The sequence below is a fragment of the Myxine glutinosa genome, chromosome 10 (assembly GCF_964187855.1).
Source record: "Myxine glutinosa chromosome 10, kmMyxGlut1.1, whole genome shotgun sequence".
Classification (NCBI taxonomy): domain Eukaryota; kingdom Metazoa; phylum Chordata; class Myxini; order Myxiniformes; family Myxinidae; genus Myxine; species Myxine glutinosa.
The window spans coordinates 92,044,480-92,062,003 of record NC_136270.1 but is presented as its reverse complement, the minus strand read 5'-3'; positions in this window follow the sequence as shown (position 1 = coordinate 92,062,003).

Sequence of the window (17,524 nt, the reverse complement as noted above, 5' to 3'; positions counted from 1 at the left end):
CCCACGCATTGCGCTGCCATGGCGAAAAAACATTGCTCAGGCCGGCTGAGGCCACGCCCACCTCGCGATGGATTGGTCGAGGGGTTTGATGTGGAGAGCACACCAATGGTAGGGAGGGCCAATCGGTACGCAGCTGAAACCCAGAGGCAAGAAGGAGCCAGCTGATTTGTTAAGAGGAGATGATAAAAAGTGAGTACGTCCGACATTTTCTCTCTCTGCTCCTGGGTTTTGGCGAGGATTGCTCCCTGCGCTCTGTGTTCTACTGCTGAGATTGGTTATCTCGCTCATCAGTCTCTCAGTGCTGGGTGGATCGCGATCGTCATGCCTGGGACATTCCAGCAAGCGTTCCACCATCACACCACAGAAGGAAGGCTGCCGGACTGCGGTGCGTTGGGCGCGACGGAGGCCGGTGCGTCGAGTGGCGGAGCACGTGCGTGCAAGGCCACACCACTAGTCTGCAAATTCCTGCAAAGACCCGCTTCCCCGCGCAGGGCGAGAGGCGAGGGATGATCGTCAGCCAGACAATCAAGCCGGACCGAGCTGAGTACCCATAAAAATAATCCCTTTCCCATCTCTTTATCCTTCCTCTTGTATCTGTGTTCTGTCTGTCGGAGTACTCCAATTTAAGGGGGTTTTAGTTACCGGTGCGTTTCATTGTTATTGGCATCCATGGCAATAAAGCCTTATTTATTTTCACTGTTCATTTTAACCTGGATTCCCGTTTGAGTTTATTTCCTGCAGGCTTTGAAGACTGCCCGGCGAGATCGTGACAGGTAAAAGCTTTCCGCTTCTTCTTCCTCCCCCTTCCTCCCACGCATTTATTGTGAAATCCGCATTCGATGGTCGCCTCACATTAACGATTGTTTCCATCCGTGATTTTCCAGTCTTCACCGAGGCGAGTCACATGAAAGATGCAAAATGCCAGCGGAAGGGATATACATACATACTGTTATCTCGGTGGGGTAGTGATGCATAGAGTCAGGTAGATTTGTATAAATTAACATACTCCGGATGTCGGGTAAGAACCATCACCATGTAATAAGTTTTGTTTAGCCGAATGTCGTGTTAAGTGCATCTTCGTGGTCATACGAGGATGGCCCTCGTGATAGCTAGTTGTAGGGATTATGTTAATTCCCCTGTTCGTCAAACCTCTGATTTATTTCCTTTGTCCTTTATGGCACCGCACCGTAGACACAAGTTAGAATTGCCATTAAACTACACTAAATAACAATAAAAACCAACCGGAAGCCAGGCATCAAGCACTTGGGCTAAAAATCCCGCCTGGCAGACACACATCGGTCGAGTAGGCTGAGCCACGCCGAGAAGGACAGTGATTGGGTGGGAGTTGACCAACGGGAAGGCTGGGGTAGGAAGGGACTTGCTGATTGGTGAAGGAAGGACGAGGAGGAAGCAGCACGCTGATTGGCAAGGTTCGACTGATGACGTCAGAAGCGGACTGCGTGTGGATTGGTGGAGAGCTGAGCATGCAGTGGTGGCCTGCAGGCATTGGTGGAGAGGCACAGATGACGTCACGAGACGGTCCATAAAAGAACTCTCGGACCGACATTTTCTCTCTTGCCTTCTTCTTGCCTTCTCTATCACTTGCCCCTCACGCCTTCCTCTGCCCTCAACTCTCTCCTCTTGGTGCCGGACTTTGGTGGAAGACGGCTCTGCGTGGACGACTTGGTGCTGGACTTTGGTGGAAGACGGCTGTGCTGTGCTCCAGGAAGCGATCGGACCGACCGTGTTCAGAGACTCCATCGGAGACATACGGAGAGCTGCAGTTTTGCCAGGCAGAAACGACGCGTGGACAAACGCTCGGGCCTGTGCACTTGAGGCCTGGTTCCGCGCACGGACTTTGCTCCAAGGCGTGTTTGCACACACGGACCTCCGGGACCGTTTGCAGACTGACGAAGCCCCACAAGCTGATCAGAGCTAAGTGCACGACAACCCTACATATTTATCTTCCAGTTCTTCCATCCCTTTGTCTGTGTTTGTCTGATGTGGAGGATCCCGTTTAGGAACTTAGTTTTACCGTCGCGTTTCTTTGTTCCGGCATTCCGTTTTAATAAACCTGTTTATTTTTGTACATTTAAACCCGTTTTTGTTTGAGTTATTTTACTTTGCAGGCTTTGGGACTGCCAGTGGACAACAGGTAAGCTTCATCATCCCCTGTGCCAAACAGTTCAATCTTGGTTTCATCAGACCACAGAATCTTGCTTCACAGTCTAAGAGTCCTTTCGGTGCCTTTTTGCAAACTCCAAGCGGGCTTTCATGTGTCTTTCACTGAGAAGAGGCTTCCGTCTGGCCACTCTGCCATAAAGCCCAGATCGGTGGAGTGTTGCAATGATGGTTGTCCTTCTGGAAGTTTCTCCCATCTCCATACAGGATCTCTGGAGCTCCGCCAGAGTGACCATCGGGTTATTGGTCACCTCTCTTACCAAGGACCTTCTCCCCAGATTGCTCAGTTTGGCCGGGCGGCCAGCTCCAGGAGGAGTCCTGGTTGTTCCAAACTTTTTCCATTTAAAAATTATGGAGGCCACTGTGCTCTTGGGAACCTTCAATGCAGCAGAAATTTTATTTGTAGGCTTCCCCAGATCTGTGCTTCGACACAATCCTGTCTCTGAGCTCAGCAGGCAGTTCCTTCAACCTCATGGCTTGGTTTTTGCTCTGATATACATTGTCAGCTGTGAGACCTTATATAGACAGGTATGTGCCTTTCCAAATCATGTCCAATCAATTGAATTTACCACAGGTGGACTCCAATCAAGGGGAAGAAACATCTCAAAGATGATCAAGAGAAATGGGAGGCACCTGAGCTAAATTTCAGGTGTCGTAGCAAAGGGACTGAATACTCATGTCAATGTGATATTTCAGTTTTTTATTTTTAATAAATTTGCAAAACTTTCCAAAATCCTGTTTTCTCTGTCATTATGGGGTATTGAGTGTAGATTGGCGAGGAAAAAAATGAATTTAAACGATTTCAGCATCAGGCTGCAACATAACAAAATGTGAAAAAAGTGAAGGGGTCTGAATACTTTCTGAATGCAATGTATGTACACTGTACAGTCACGTGAAAAAGTAAGTACACCCCATGTAAAGTTTTGACTTTTTCAACATATTTCAACATACAGCTATTTGATCTTCATTTCAACAATCTTGACAGATAAAGGTGATATAATATAACAAATATCATGAAACATTTACATTTTGTAGTCCATTGTATAATTTAAATAAACATAAATGCAAATTTCGCATGTGGAAAAAGTAAGTACACCCCTGCATTTATCACTACTTCAAATACCTAAAATTAGAATCAGGTGCACCAACTCAGGTGCAAATGATTAGAACATTGTTAGAGAGGATCTTGGAGGAACCTGTCTTATTTAAACCTCAGACATTTCGTTTCGTTTGCTCTTTGTTGTTGAAGTGTGCGGCGTCACCATGCCTAGATCAAAAGAGCTGTCTGAGGCCTTCAGAAAGAAGGTTATAGATGCCTTCGAATCTGGGAAGGGATTTATAAAGATCTCTAAACAATTTGAAATCAATCATTCGACTGTCCGGAAGATCATCTACAAGTGGAGAAGATTCCAAACATCTGCCAACTTGTTCAGGCCAGGCAAGTTCAGCCCGAGAGCAGACCGCAAGAATGGCAAGATGCTGAAAGAAGTCTCTAAGAACCCCAGAATGTCATCACGGGACCTACAGGTAGCTCTTGCCACTGTTGATGTCAAAGTGCATGAGTCTACCATTAGAAAGAGGCTGCACAAATTTGATCTCCATGGGAGGTGTGCCAGGAGGAAACCTTTGCTGTCCAGAAAGAACATCAGGGCAAGACTAAAGTTTGCCAATGAACACCGAGGCAAAGACCAGCACTTCTGGAACAATGTGCTCTGGACAGATGAGTCAAAGGTAGAGCTATATGGCCACAGTACCAGAAGACATGTTTGGCGAAAACCAAAGACAGCATTTGACCACAAGAAGCTGATACCAACTGTAAAGCATGGGGGTGGAAATATTATGGTTTGGGGCAGCTTTGCTGCATCAGGGCCTGGGCAGCTCACCATCATAGAATCCACTATGAATTCTTCATTGTACCAGAGGGTGCTTGAGGATAATGTGAGGACATCTGTCGGAAAGTTGAAGCTCAACCGAAGGTGGACCTCGCAACATGACAATGACCCTAAACATACCAGTAAATCCACCTAGGAATGGCTAAAAAGAAAGAAATGGAGAGTTCTGGAATGGCCAAGTCAAAGCCCAGATCTAAATCCCATCGAGATGTTGTGGGGGGATTTGAAACGAGCTGTGCATGCAAGAAACCCCTCAAACATCGCACAGCTGAAAGAATTCTGCATGGAGGAGTGGGCAAAAATTTCTCCCAGTCGATGTCAGAGACTGGTAGACAGTTATAAGAAACGCCTTCTTGAGGTTGTTTCTACCAAAGGGGGCAATACCACCTATTAGAGCCAAGGGTGTACTTTTTCCACAGAAGGAAATGGCATCTCTGTTCATTTTTTGTTGAATAAATTATTGTAAAGTCAACTATTCATTGTTTTTTGTTCAATTAGATCACCTTTATCTATAGATACCGTTTGAATGAAGATCAAATATTGATATGTCCACATGTGTTAAAAAGATTTTAAAAAACATTTCATGGGGTGTACTTACTTTTTCCACATGCGAAATTTGCATTTATATTTATTTAAATTATACAATGGACTACAAAATGTAAATGTTTCATGATATTTGTTATATTATATCACCTTTATCTATCAATATTGTTGAAATGAAGATCAAATAGCTGTATGTTGAAAAAGTCAAAACTTTACATGGGGTGTACTTACTTTTTCACGTGACTGTATATGTACAGTATATGTATATGTATATATTTGTATATTTTTTACGGCGTAGCCCACAGGGACGTGTACATATATATGTATATGTACACGTCCCTACAGGCTACGCCGTAAAAAAAAATGCCGATTGGACAGATCATCAAATTACTTTCCAATATGTAGCAAAATACTTCTGATGGAAGTTAGCATTCGAGAAGTGATCAGTATGTTGTAGGCCTGAGTAGGGAATATAACTGTAGTGTCTGTAATTAGGCCATGGGCTGGGGTCAGCTCCCACACTATTTCCGAAGAACATCTTGGGATCTTTGACATCCACCAACTTATGCTGACAGAAGGGATGGCCAGCTTAACGTCCATCCAATGGATGGCGCACACACTGATGAATGACCCCTCCAGCTAAACACCAGGATAACAGTTTATATCTGCGTCAGGATCCAAATCCAGGCTGGACAGCTGGAAGGTGATTGTGCTACCTCCAGGTACACTTCCAATCCATCACACTCGCTGAGGCGTCTCACTCTCACCACGTTTACCTTTGTGTCCAGTCCCTTGGAACGCCAGCACCTTCACCTTTTCCCCTCACATACGTCTACATTATAAGTCACACGTCATACGTCATGGCTAACATGACACGTGATGCTGGACGTCGCTAATTGGGCTCGTACGTGCCACGAGGCATCTGGATCTGATCAACGTGTGAGAAATAAACGCCCAACAGTTACACCCCTCCATCCCTTGGGCCAATGGGCAATCTCCATGTTAGAGTGCACATAGTGAATCTCATACAAGATAAGAGATCGACGCAGCAACACCGGAACACCGATTTATTTACTGTGCGAGGTGATAGAAATAGTAATGAGGAAAAAAGTTAATCCGGATGTAAAGAGTTTGTAAACATCGACATGGCACATTGACACGTAGCACGGAGTTTAAACTGTAAAACGTGGTTCTGAAAGTTGCTTCTCGTGATCTCACGAGTTCGTTGTATTATAATTTATATACGATACAACCAAATGAAGCATGAAAACGTTTTTTGTCCTTGTGCAGTGGTGAACAATGTCCTAATGCATTTTTTTTTATTGTCAATTTCTTCATCTATCTATAATTCCAGTAGTGTGTGTGTGTGTGTGTGTGTGTGTGTGTGTGTGTGTGTGTGTGTGTGTGTGTGTGTGTGTGTGTGTGTGTGTGTGTGTGTGTGTGTGTGTGTGTGTGTGTGTGTGTGTTTGTCTGTGACCGCTGTTTCTCGACAACCACGGGTCCGATATACTTGAAACTTGCCAGGTATATTGCTGGGGACCCGAGGATGTGCCTTTTCAAGGTTTGAAATTAATCAGACAAGTGGTTCCCAAGGTATGGTCACCGTACTCGCAAGCCGTTCGCTTTGGCTTTGCGAATGGACCAAACCATTTCATGTCAATAGAGGGGGGGGGGGGGGGTTCTGTGGTCGTTACTGCCACGTGGTTTCAAAGTTTTTTTTTGTTGTTGTTGTTTGCACGCATGTTTTTTTGCACCCACGTACGGGCACGCCCTAGTTCTTGTAATAAACATAAGACAAGGGCAACAGCAACAAAGACTGATTTTCATCCAGAATTTGCAAAGAGTATGTCAAGAAAAATATATAGGATCTATAGAGTTCATACAACACATTACCCTGTGCAGTTTTGAGAAACAGACATTGGCGGGGTCTACGAGCAGCAAATTTGATTGGCCATAATATTTTGTCCAAGTATTGCCAAACGCAAGTGTTTTGAAAGTGTCAAGAAGGCGATTTGTGTTGTACATTGTTCAAGTATATAATTCAATTGCAATAAATACAGATTTTATAGGTTGTAGAAAATAAAAATTTCAGATGTTTACCGCCGTTGATCCAGCAGCTTTTACACCACCGTATTTAACATGTTACATTACTTCTTCATGCTTGTTCTTTGTGTCCTTCATGACGTCCTTAAAAGCAGTAAGTTTCCTGTTTGGAATGATTTTCAATCTAGTTTGACTGCCAGGCAGACAAACCGAGTAAAAAATATTATCTCACTCCTCTCTGCTCATGCGCATTTCGGAACAATTCAGAGCCAAGGTACTGTTAAACTGCAGGTATGTTTTCTGATTCATGTTACAATTCGTGTTCAAAATATAACACTCAATTGAAATTACGTTGTTCATCAGTCATGAATTGGTGTTTGTAGACAGACAAACATCGTGAAACAATTGCTTAAACCCGCTTTTCGCTTTACACTCGTGGGGTAAAAATTGTGGACAAGTCATTTAAGCTATCAGCAGACCAGCAGGCAAAGACAAATCAGGAAAATGGAATTTCCAGATGGATTCGGAAAGGCAAACAATTTAAATTGAATGAGGGCGTGCCAGCATTGTATCGAGTTTTGTTCAGGTCATGCATATGTATAACCCCTTTCACACTACAGATTAGAATGCGATTTTAATTACATTTGAATCAGTTTTGATAGGGATTTAGGATTTGTTTTAGATAGGGATTTGATTGAATCTCACTCAAAAATGTGCATTGTTGGCTCCATCCAAAACGATTCGATGTGCTTTCAAAAGAAAAAGAAAACTCAGTCGTTTTTTTTTCAAGACACTATTGTTACGTGGTCCCCTCGGTGAATACCTGGTCTCGGTGACCCCCGGACCGTGAGAGGAACTTCGCCAGAAAGTTGTATTATATATGCGCTTTCGCCACGCAATCCATATGAATTCCACCCAAGAGAAAACTGATGTTCAAGAATATATTTCAATGGTAATGATACCATACAATTTCAATGATACAACCACGGAGATTTTCCCCGAGCAATCAACAACAAACACCCATCAACAATTCACAATCCCCAATCAATCCCCGAGACGAGTAAGATGGCCATCTTATATATGTGTCCCCTTCTGGTACTCACGACCCCCTTTTGGTCTCTGCCCCTCACAATGTCTCTGGGCCCCTCCTGACCAAGATGATGGTCGGCGTCGCCGCACTCGGGCGGTTGAACGAACCCCGGGTGGACGTGTTTCCACCGGGCAGGTATCGTACCAGGCACTGCGGCTGCAGCCCCTCGTGGCCACGCGAAGCGGGTGCGGTAAATCAAGCCAAAAGCCCCACGCCGCTTGCAAGGCGTGTTAGGCCCCACGTGCGACCCGTACGCGTCTGTTTAGACGGTGTCGCGAACGGTGCCAGACGCGGGGTCGATGCACGGCCCCACGTCAACTTGACGTCTCCACCGGGTAGGTACACGTCCCGGGAACTCCTCTCGCCCGACGGGCTTCGGAACGCCGCTTTTCCACGCAGCGCAAGGTCGATCCCACCTTTTGTCGGAGCGGGGCGAGGAAAAAGAATAACCGTCGCTTTTCTTCCTCATGTCTTTTTCTCTTCCGTTTCCGGTCACTTCCGTTTCCGGACACTTTTCAGAAGGGCTCCTGACCCTCCAACCACAACAACCCTTAATCTATTACACATGGATAAGCAAAGACCTGAATGGTAATTCACATACATTCACATAAATATGTAACACTCCCCCCCTTCAAGAAAGAAAGTTTGAACCCAGCGAAAACTTTCTTTGCCGGCCAATTTGGAGAAACAAACCAGATAACTCAACCCCCCCCACATTATCAGTTCCCCCCGGGCACAGTTATCACTTAAAAATAAAGCAACCAAAATTTCACCACAACCCCTCCAGATTACTCCCTCTGGACTAAGCACCAGCAACGACATTGTCCCTGCCAAATCAAACTCCATCTCTTGACCCTCTGACTTGGGCCGTCAGTTTCTTGTGAATGAAGGTTAAGGGGTTGATCAAAGATCCAAAGTTAAGCAACTCGATAGCACTTTTTCCGGGAGGCCAAGCCGAGTATTCACTACATGGATGCCTTTAGGAACGTGGAGTTCACGGTTAGTCCGTGCAGGAAAGTTCTCTACATGGGCGCCTTGAGGAACGTGGAGTTCACGGTTAGTCCGTGCATGAAAGTTCACTACATGGACGCCTTTAGGAACGGCGTTCACGGTTAATCCGTGTAGGAATCTTGGCTCGGCGGCTCCGCCGCATTCAGTGCTTCAACTTCTCAGAACTTCCCTAATAATTAGGGTGGGACCACTTGTCCCTGTAGTCCCATGAATAGCAGTCTTCTTCTCGGCCACTACTTTGCCAATCCTTCCTTCGGGAGCGGCCGTAACTCAGGGAGCCTCCATAATAATATTGATTGCGGCCACCACCAAAACTACCGCCCAGTTGTCCTCTCCTGTAGACCTCTCGACGCCTACGAAATGCCTTCCCTACTGTTATGGTCCGACCCTCCAAATCCTTGCCATTCCAATTCTTCTCTGCCTCTCTGGCGTCTTTTGTGCTGGCAAACGTGACAAAGCCGAACCCTCTTGACTGTTGCGTTTCCCAGTCTCTTACCAACCGCACTTCCACCAGCGGCCCATATCTGTTGAAGACAGAGGTCAGAACTTCTTCCTCTGTTTTGAAGTTCAGTCCCCCTACAAATAACTTGGCACTTTTGTCGCCATCCCGAGCTGGTGTGGTGTTATTTTCCCTGCTGGGCTCTTTACCAACCCTCAGGTTACCATAAACTTGACCCCCGGCCAAATCATTCCCGATAACCACAGATACACCCTCTACAGGAAGCGTGGCTTGTAAACCGACGGTGACCGGTCCTGACACCAAATCGGACTCCAAATGGATGACATGAAGGGGAGCACTAACACCGCCCCCGATCCCCTGTAAACGAACACTATCCCCCGTTGCCGTCTCCTCGGACCATGGCAAAATGCCTTCAAGCATTAAAGATTGATGTGCCCCTGTGTCCCTCAATATCCTAACCGGTTTCCGGTTAGTCGAGGCTCCATCCCGTGACACAAACCCCTCTGAAATAAATGGTTGGTAACCCTTTTGATGGCGATTTCTCACAATGGCCATTGCATTTGGAGTCGTAATAGTCGGACCCCGCTCTGGGTCTTCCCTTTTCATGCGGTAACAACTGGACATCAAGTGTCCAGGTTTCTTGCAAAAAGCGCAAGTAGGCCCGGAGGAAAAACTCGTGGTCTGCCTCGGGCCCCCCGAACTATAAGTTTGTCTTGGGCCCGCATCCCTCTGATTTCGAACAGGTGGGGTATCATAGTTGTCCCCATAATCATCTCGAGGCCGCCGCCATGTAAGGTCGTTCTCCGCACCGGGTGTTTCATAACTCCCCTGCTGAAGTCTAGGCGAGGAGTTAGGTTTGTGGACCCCTATTCGGTGGGTTAAGGCATAATCATCTGCCATGGTGGCTGCGTCCCACAACTTTGGTACTTTCTTTTCCTGCAGGTGCACTTTGATGTCCTCGTGGACACACTGCTGGAATTCCTCCACCAGGATCAAGTCACGCAATGTTTCGAAGTCTTTCCCGACTCCTTTTGACTCGCACCACCGATCAAACATGTTTTCTTTCACTCTGGCAAACTCCACATGGGTCTCACTCTCCCTCTTCCTGGCATTCCTGAATTTTTGCCTGTAAGCTTCCGGAACCAACTCATAGGCTTTGAGGATGTGCTTCTTCAGTACCTCATAATCTGCACATTGGTCCATTGGTAGCGCCGAATAAATTTCCTGAGCTTTCCCCACCAGCACACTTTGCACGAGTATGGTCCAGGCCTCCTCCGGCCAGTTTAATTGTCGAGCCACTTTCTCAAAGTGTGGAAAAAATTTCGCGACTTCCTTTTCACTGAACGGTGGAACCAGCCTCACATGTCTGCCCACATCCCAGGTTTTCTGGTTAGGTGTCGACCCCGTCAGCAAGGGTGGTGCCTCTCCCCGTTCTCTCATTAACTCCAGCTCCTTGAATTTGATTTCTTGCTGAAGCTCCATGTCACGTTCCTTTAATTCCCTTTCCGCTTTTCTCTCCTCTGCTTCGAGGTCCCTTGCAGCTCTCCTCTCCTCTGCTTTTCTCCCTTCTAACCTTTCCTGGAGTTCTCGTTCCACTCTCCTTTCCTCTGCTTGCTTCTCTTCTCTCCTCGCTTCTGCTTTCCTTTCCTCTTCTGATCTTTCCTTTTCTGCTTTCCTTTCTTCTTCTGCTCTTTCCTTTTCTGCTTTCCTTTCTTCTTCTTTAATCCGTTCCTGGCTCCGTAATTGCAACTCCAGTTTCCGGAGCTCAACATCTTCTGGTTCTTCGGGTAGCCACTCCCAGGCTAACTCGTCCCATGTTCCTAATCCCACCATAGATTGTATCACCGTGGCCTGCAACTCTGCCTTCCTCAAATTAGTTCGGACCTCCAAGTTAAAATGTTTGGCCAATTTCAAGAGGTCCGACTTTAGTAACGCTCGGAACTGTGCCTCACTCGGTGTTACCGCAAAGTTCTGTGCCACAAACGCCATGGTGACTATCGTTAACACCTGTTAACCTTCACCCAAGACTTTACCCCAATTTCCCCGAAAATTTTCCAATTAATACTTAATTAATAAATTTTAATTAATAAAAATATTATTTTATTATTTTATACAATTTTAGATCCCGGACGTAGACCCAATTGCGAAACCGCAAATCGTAATTTGGACGAGCCCCCAATTCTGTTACGTGGTCCCCTCGGTGAATACCTGGTCTCGGTGACCCCCGGACCGTGAGAGGAACTTCGCCAGAAAGTTGTATTATATATGCGCTTTCGCCACGCAATCCATATGAATTCCACCCAAGAGAAAACTGATGTTCAAGAATATATTTCAATGGTAATGATACCATACAATTTCAATGATACAACCACGGAGATTTTCCCCGAGCAATCAACAACAAACACCCATCAACAATTCACAATCCCCAATCAATCCCCGAGACGAGTAAGATGGCCATCTTATATATGTGTGTCCCCTTCTGGTACTCACGACCCCCTTTTGGTCTCTGCCCCTCACAATGTCTCTGGGCCCCTCCTGACCAAGATGATGGTCGGCGTCGCCGCACTCGGGCAGTTGAACGAACCCCGGGTGGACGTGTTTCCACCGGGCAGGTATCGTACCAGGCACCGCGGCTGCAGCCCCTCGTGGCCACGCGAAGCGGGTGCGGTAAATCAAGCCAAAAGCCCCACGCCGCTTGCAAGGCGTGTTAGGCCCCACGTGCGACCCGTACGCGTCTGTTTAGACGGTGTCGCGAACGGTGCCAGACGCGGGGTCGATGCACGGCCCCACGTCAACTTGACGTCTCCACCGGGTAGGTACACGTCCCGGTAACTCCTCTCGCCCGACGGGCTTCGGAACGCCGCTTTTCCACGCAGCGCAAGGTCGATCCCACCTTTTGTCGGAGCGGGGCGAGGAAAAAGAATAACCGTCGCTTTTCTTCCTCATGTCTTTTTCTCTTCCGTTTCCGGTCACTTCCGTTTCCGGACACTTTTCAGAAGGGCTCCTGACCCTCCAACCACAACAACCCTCAATCTATTACACATGGATAAGCAAAGACCTGAATGGTAATTCACATACATTCACATAAATATGTAACACTATTTTTAAAGAGGTTCAAATCACATGAATTAACAACTGTGAGCACACCGACACAAATCAATGTTTTTCACTCTTTTGATACTCGCTCGAGCACTTTTCTCCCAGAAGGATGTCAGTGACACGTGACTTTTCCTTTGCCTTTAAGTTTGTGTTTCTGGCACAGTGACAGTAGCTTTAATGCACATCAATGTATGCCGGTAATGTAGATATGCACATGATCATGCATCTGCTGTGATGGACTGTGTGTGTGCATGCATCAGTCTATCCTCAAACAAGCCATCAAATTTGTAAATTTGTGGGTCTCCGAGAAGGAAGGTAGTTGTAGGGGGGAAATTACATATCACGTCACTATGCGATCGCTGATTATATATATATATATATATTTTTTTTTTTTTTTAAATATTATTTATTTATTTATATATTTCTATATATATTATATACGAGTGCCAGTCAATAAATAACATTAAAATGGCGATATCAATTCGAGAATTTAATGTGTGTAGTTGTAGACGACATATGTTATATCTATGGGTAAGAGTTATGTTTTGTCTGTTTTCGCTCTGGCAACATTGAGCGTATGACGTCAGTAGAGCAGTTCCAAGATGGCGGCTCCCTAAGAAGCATGCGCCAGGGAGGAGCAACGTTCTGTCATCCGTTTCTTGGGAAGTGAGGATGTGAATCCTAATGAAATCCCTCACAGAATGAAGATGCAATAGGGTGACGCATGTTTATCGCTGCAGCAGGTGTACGGCTGGGACAGGTAGTTTAAACGTGGAGTGTCCAGTGTGGCAGACATTAGCCATGGTTCAGCACACCATATCATTCACAACATGCTGGGGTTCCACAAAGTGTCTGCAAGGTGGGTGCCTAGACAACTCGCACCCGAACTGAAAGAACGGTGAGTGGACGCATGTGAAGAACTTCTGCGACGTTACGAAAAGAAGGCGATGAATTTCTTCCAGCGCGTAGTGACGGGATGGAAGCTGGGTCCACTACTTTCAGCCAGAAACAAAGCGGGCAAGCAAAGAGTGGCGCCATTCAACTTCACCGAAGCCAAAAAAATTCCACACACAGCCATCCGCTGTAAAAGTGATGCTGACGCTCTTCTGGGATAGCAGAGGACCACTTGTAGAGAATTACATGCCCAGACGGTCCACAGTCACCAGTGCATCATACTGCGACCTCCTTAAAAATCATCTGAAACCAGCAATCAGATCAAAACGTCATGGACTACTCACTACCGGAGTTTTGCTGCAGCATGACAATGCTCGGCCCCATACTGCCCGCGCTACAGCTGCAACAATCGAGGACCTGCATTTTGAGTGTCTTCCTCATCCTTCCTACTCGCCGGACGTCACCTCTTCAGATTACCACATCTTTAGGCCACTCAAAAAGGCGCTTGGTGGAACCACTTTCCGATCCGACGAAGAGGTCCAAGAGGTGGTGCACAAATGGCTACACAAGCAGCCGAAATATATTTTTTTCGAGAGGAATCCAGGCCTTAGTAAAGCGCTGGAAAAAATGCATTGAATGCAATGGAGATTATGTTGAAAAATAACAGTTGTTACACATGTACAGTACATGCAATAAACAAGTTGTGAAAAATATTTTAAGGTTACTTATTGACCAACCCCCCCCCCTACCATATATATATATATATATATATATATATATATATATATATATATAGATATATATAGATATATATAGATATATATATATATTGTTACAGACCGCGGATAAGATGTTGATTTGCCGAGTGGATGGCGGCCGCGGCCCGAACTATTAACAATGACTAAGACCCGATTCCTTAAACGTGGGCCAAGTCGTGCCACAGATATTCAATGAGGGAAAAGACAAAGACGACACGGATGTGAAGAAGAGGAAGACGAAGGCAAAAAGGTTTGAAGTGCTACTATTATTTATTACTATTTACAGGACCAAAATAACCAAGGAAGAAGGAAAGATAATAAAATAAAGACAGAAGGAATCAAGGAGACACAGTGCAATGCTAGCTTACCTACAGTCTTAATTAATACCCCAGGACAAGACACACAAAACAGACTATGAGCAAACTCACACGAATGGGGAAATTGCAGGCAGGAATGGAAGGACTGGAAGGAAGGTTCAGCTCGGACCAGAGGACGGCCGGGCCGGGAGGGAGCAGCCGCCGCCCTTCCTCAACAGCAACGCTGCCGTCAACGCTCAAGCTGCGGCGGCCAAAGCTGCGATGGTTCAAGCTGCTGTGGTTCAAAGCTGCTGTGGTTCAAGCTGCTGTGGGGTATCCCTCTCTCCTCTCCTGGATCACGCAGCTTGGTGTCTCTCTCTGAAGCTCCTTTTTGTGTAACTCTTTCTTTGAACCTTGGTGCAACTCTTTCTTTGCACTTCTCCTTTCGCGCTTCTGTCAAAGGCTTTCAAAGGCTTCCCCGCGCTTCTGTCAAAGGCTTCTGCGCGCGCTTCTTATAACGCCCGCGGGCGATCAAACCGCCGGCCTCTAGAACACGCCCATCAGTGAGCTCGCCTCGGCCCTGATTGGTCGGCACGGGCTCTCTGGCTCCGCCCTTGATGACGTAGGGTGGCCAACGCCCTGGATTCGGCGGCTCCTCCCCCTTCTCCAAGCTTACCTCGTGGCTAATGGAGTCGCGGTGAAAACCGCCCAATAGCTGCGGCGAATGCAGTTGGCAATTGAGGCTTTATTAAATGAAAATGAAAGGGGATCTATCTATTTGAATTCGGTGCAATGGAGTGTCAACTAGTGGGAACAGAGCCTTAACCTACATAGAATAAGGAAATAAACTACCAACAAGGAGGAAATCTAAGATTGGCTAACGTGATTGTTTATGACCTAATTACGGGACGCACTTTGACCTTTATACACAACTGGAGGAAGGAGGGCGATATTTTTACAACAATTTACACAACAATAAAAACAAGTACAAAAAGTTTTAATTAAAACAAAAGCCACGTCGATGTTACACAATGCCTAGATGCAGCTGTGCCTATAACGTCAATGTTATAGGCACAGGACATTCCTATTGATTCGATTACTTGATGTTATTTTTGTGCAAAGTGAAAATATATCTCGGCAATTTCCCGTGTGTGGCGACGAATTTTTAATATATCTCGGCATTTTCCCGTCTGTTATTTCAGGCGGTGTATGACTGACCATGCCGCGATTTAAAAAAAATATATCTCGGCAATTTTCCGTGTGTGGCGACACGTGAACGAAGCTATGCTCCTCTCTCCACATTATTGTGACGACGTATAAATTAAATATTTCATCGTGACGATTGTCATCAAATGGACGAATTTTTAATATATCTCGGCATTTTCCCGTCTGTTATTTCGGGCGGTGTATGACTGACCATGCCGTGATTTAAAATATATATATCTCAATGGACTTGAAGTTACAGGCCTTTGAGAATTCATTTCGTTCTATAAAGGGCAACTTTCATCGGATTTTCTTCATGTTTTTTTTCAACCGAGTCTAAAACTATGTTAGCGACTGTGAAAAATGAAATGATATATCGAATTTGATTTGAAAGAAAACTGTGTGAGAGAGCAAGACACCACGGGCCTACAAAACAGGCCTCAAAGCAATGCGAGTTAATAAAATGGTGGATATTTGTTTATATGAAGCCTCTCCCACAATGGGTGGAGCTATGTTTCCCAGAATGGGTGGAGCTTTGAGGTTTTGTCTTCTCTGCAAGAACAACAACAAGAAGAAGAACAACAACAACAGCAGAGGGCACTCTATGAGCAGCGTCTGTGACGCGACTAAAAACACAATTCTCATATCCACAACACTGCACCCTCCTCCTCTTAGGCACGTCCCGGGCCTATTACCTTTACGTTTAGTGTGGCACGTAGGTGTAGTTCCCTCTACATTTAACCTGACCCTGAGTGTGACAGTTTTAAAACATAAATAAATATGTCCCGCTGCTCCATTGCACCCTGCCTAACAGATTCACGCCCACAACTAACCGAATTGCGGAATGGTCTTCAAACTATAACACTTACGGTGGGGGCGCATTATTTACAACGACGCTACTTTTATTTACAATACACAACCCAGGACCTGTGATTCTTTTGGGGGAGGGAGACAGTCTGCCCTGCATCGACGCACCACGAAGCACCCAAAAACGCACCAAAAACACCCTCGAGCACCAATCGGTGCACAGTCACCACAGTTCTTAATAAAACCAAACCCAAACCCTTGGTGGTGCCTTGCTCTTCGGCTCCCTCTGCTGGCTATTGGTATTCTTCCAGTTGTTGTCATCCTTTTGCTGGCGGCCTATTTGCTCTAATAAAAAGGCACACAATGCGTCCATTTTTGTTTTATTTATTTATGGCCCACAGGGCCGACTACGTGTGGTTCACCTGTAGGGCATAGGTGCCCTGTGACCCAGGTCCGCCAGCAAGATCTCGGGCCTTCATGGCTGGTTCCAGCAGAGGGGCCATGCCCCAACCCATGGGGTCCACAAGTGGTGCTCAGCCACAGACATGTGGTCCATACGTGGTGCATCGATGCAGACAGCTGTGGTTGCGAGAGTTTCGGGCGCACAATGGCGGACTCTCGCACGCTCCCCTCGGCGCCCAGTGGCGCACGGTCCTCGTGTGGGAGACAAGGGGGGGGGGGGGAAAGACAGGTGAGTGAGGGGTAAGGTCACAAGGGTACACATCAATAAAGGCAATGCAAGGCGAGGTGCGTATGGAGACGGAGCGGAGAAAAGCTCGTCCCTACCGTACGTCACCCCCCCTGTTACCTACTCTACCCTTGCCCTTACCACATATTTACAACAATCTACACATTACAAATTCGTCGCTAATGTCTCGTCTTCCCCATATTTCCCCGATACCAAATTCGTCTTCACAATCCCTCTAACCAAAATTTGCCATCACCAATTCATCATCAATCCTCATAAGGAGGGAGAGATGGAACAACAGCACAATGTCACACCCACGTCATGATGCGTCTCACAATCCAAAACATTTGCACAATAAAATAAAAACAACAAACCATGGCATGGTGTGGAGTACCATAGTTACCTCAGGTGAGTGGATGTAGATGGTGCGAGGAGATTCTTAATCCTAACTATCCTCTAAATGACTTTAACACACTTTACACTACCCGGGGTCTTTCCCTGCCAAACCATTGGCCAACTTACTCTATGCGGTTTTAAGAACCAAATTCCCATTGACCAA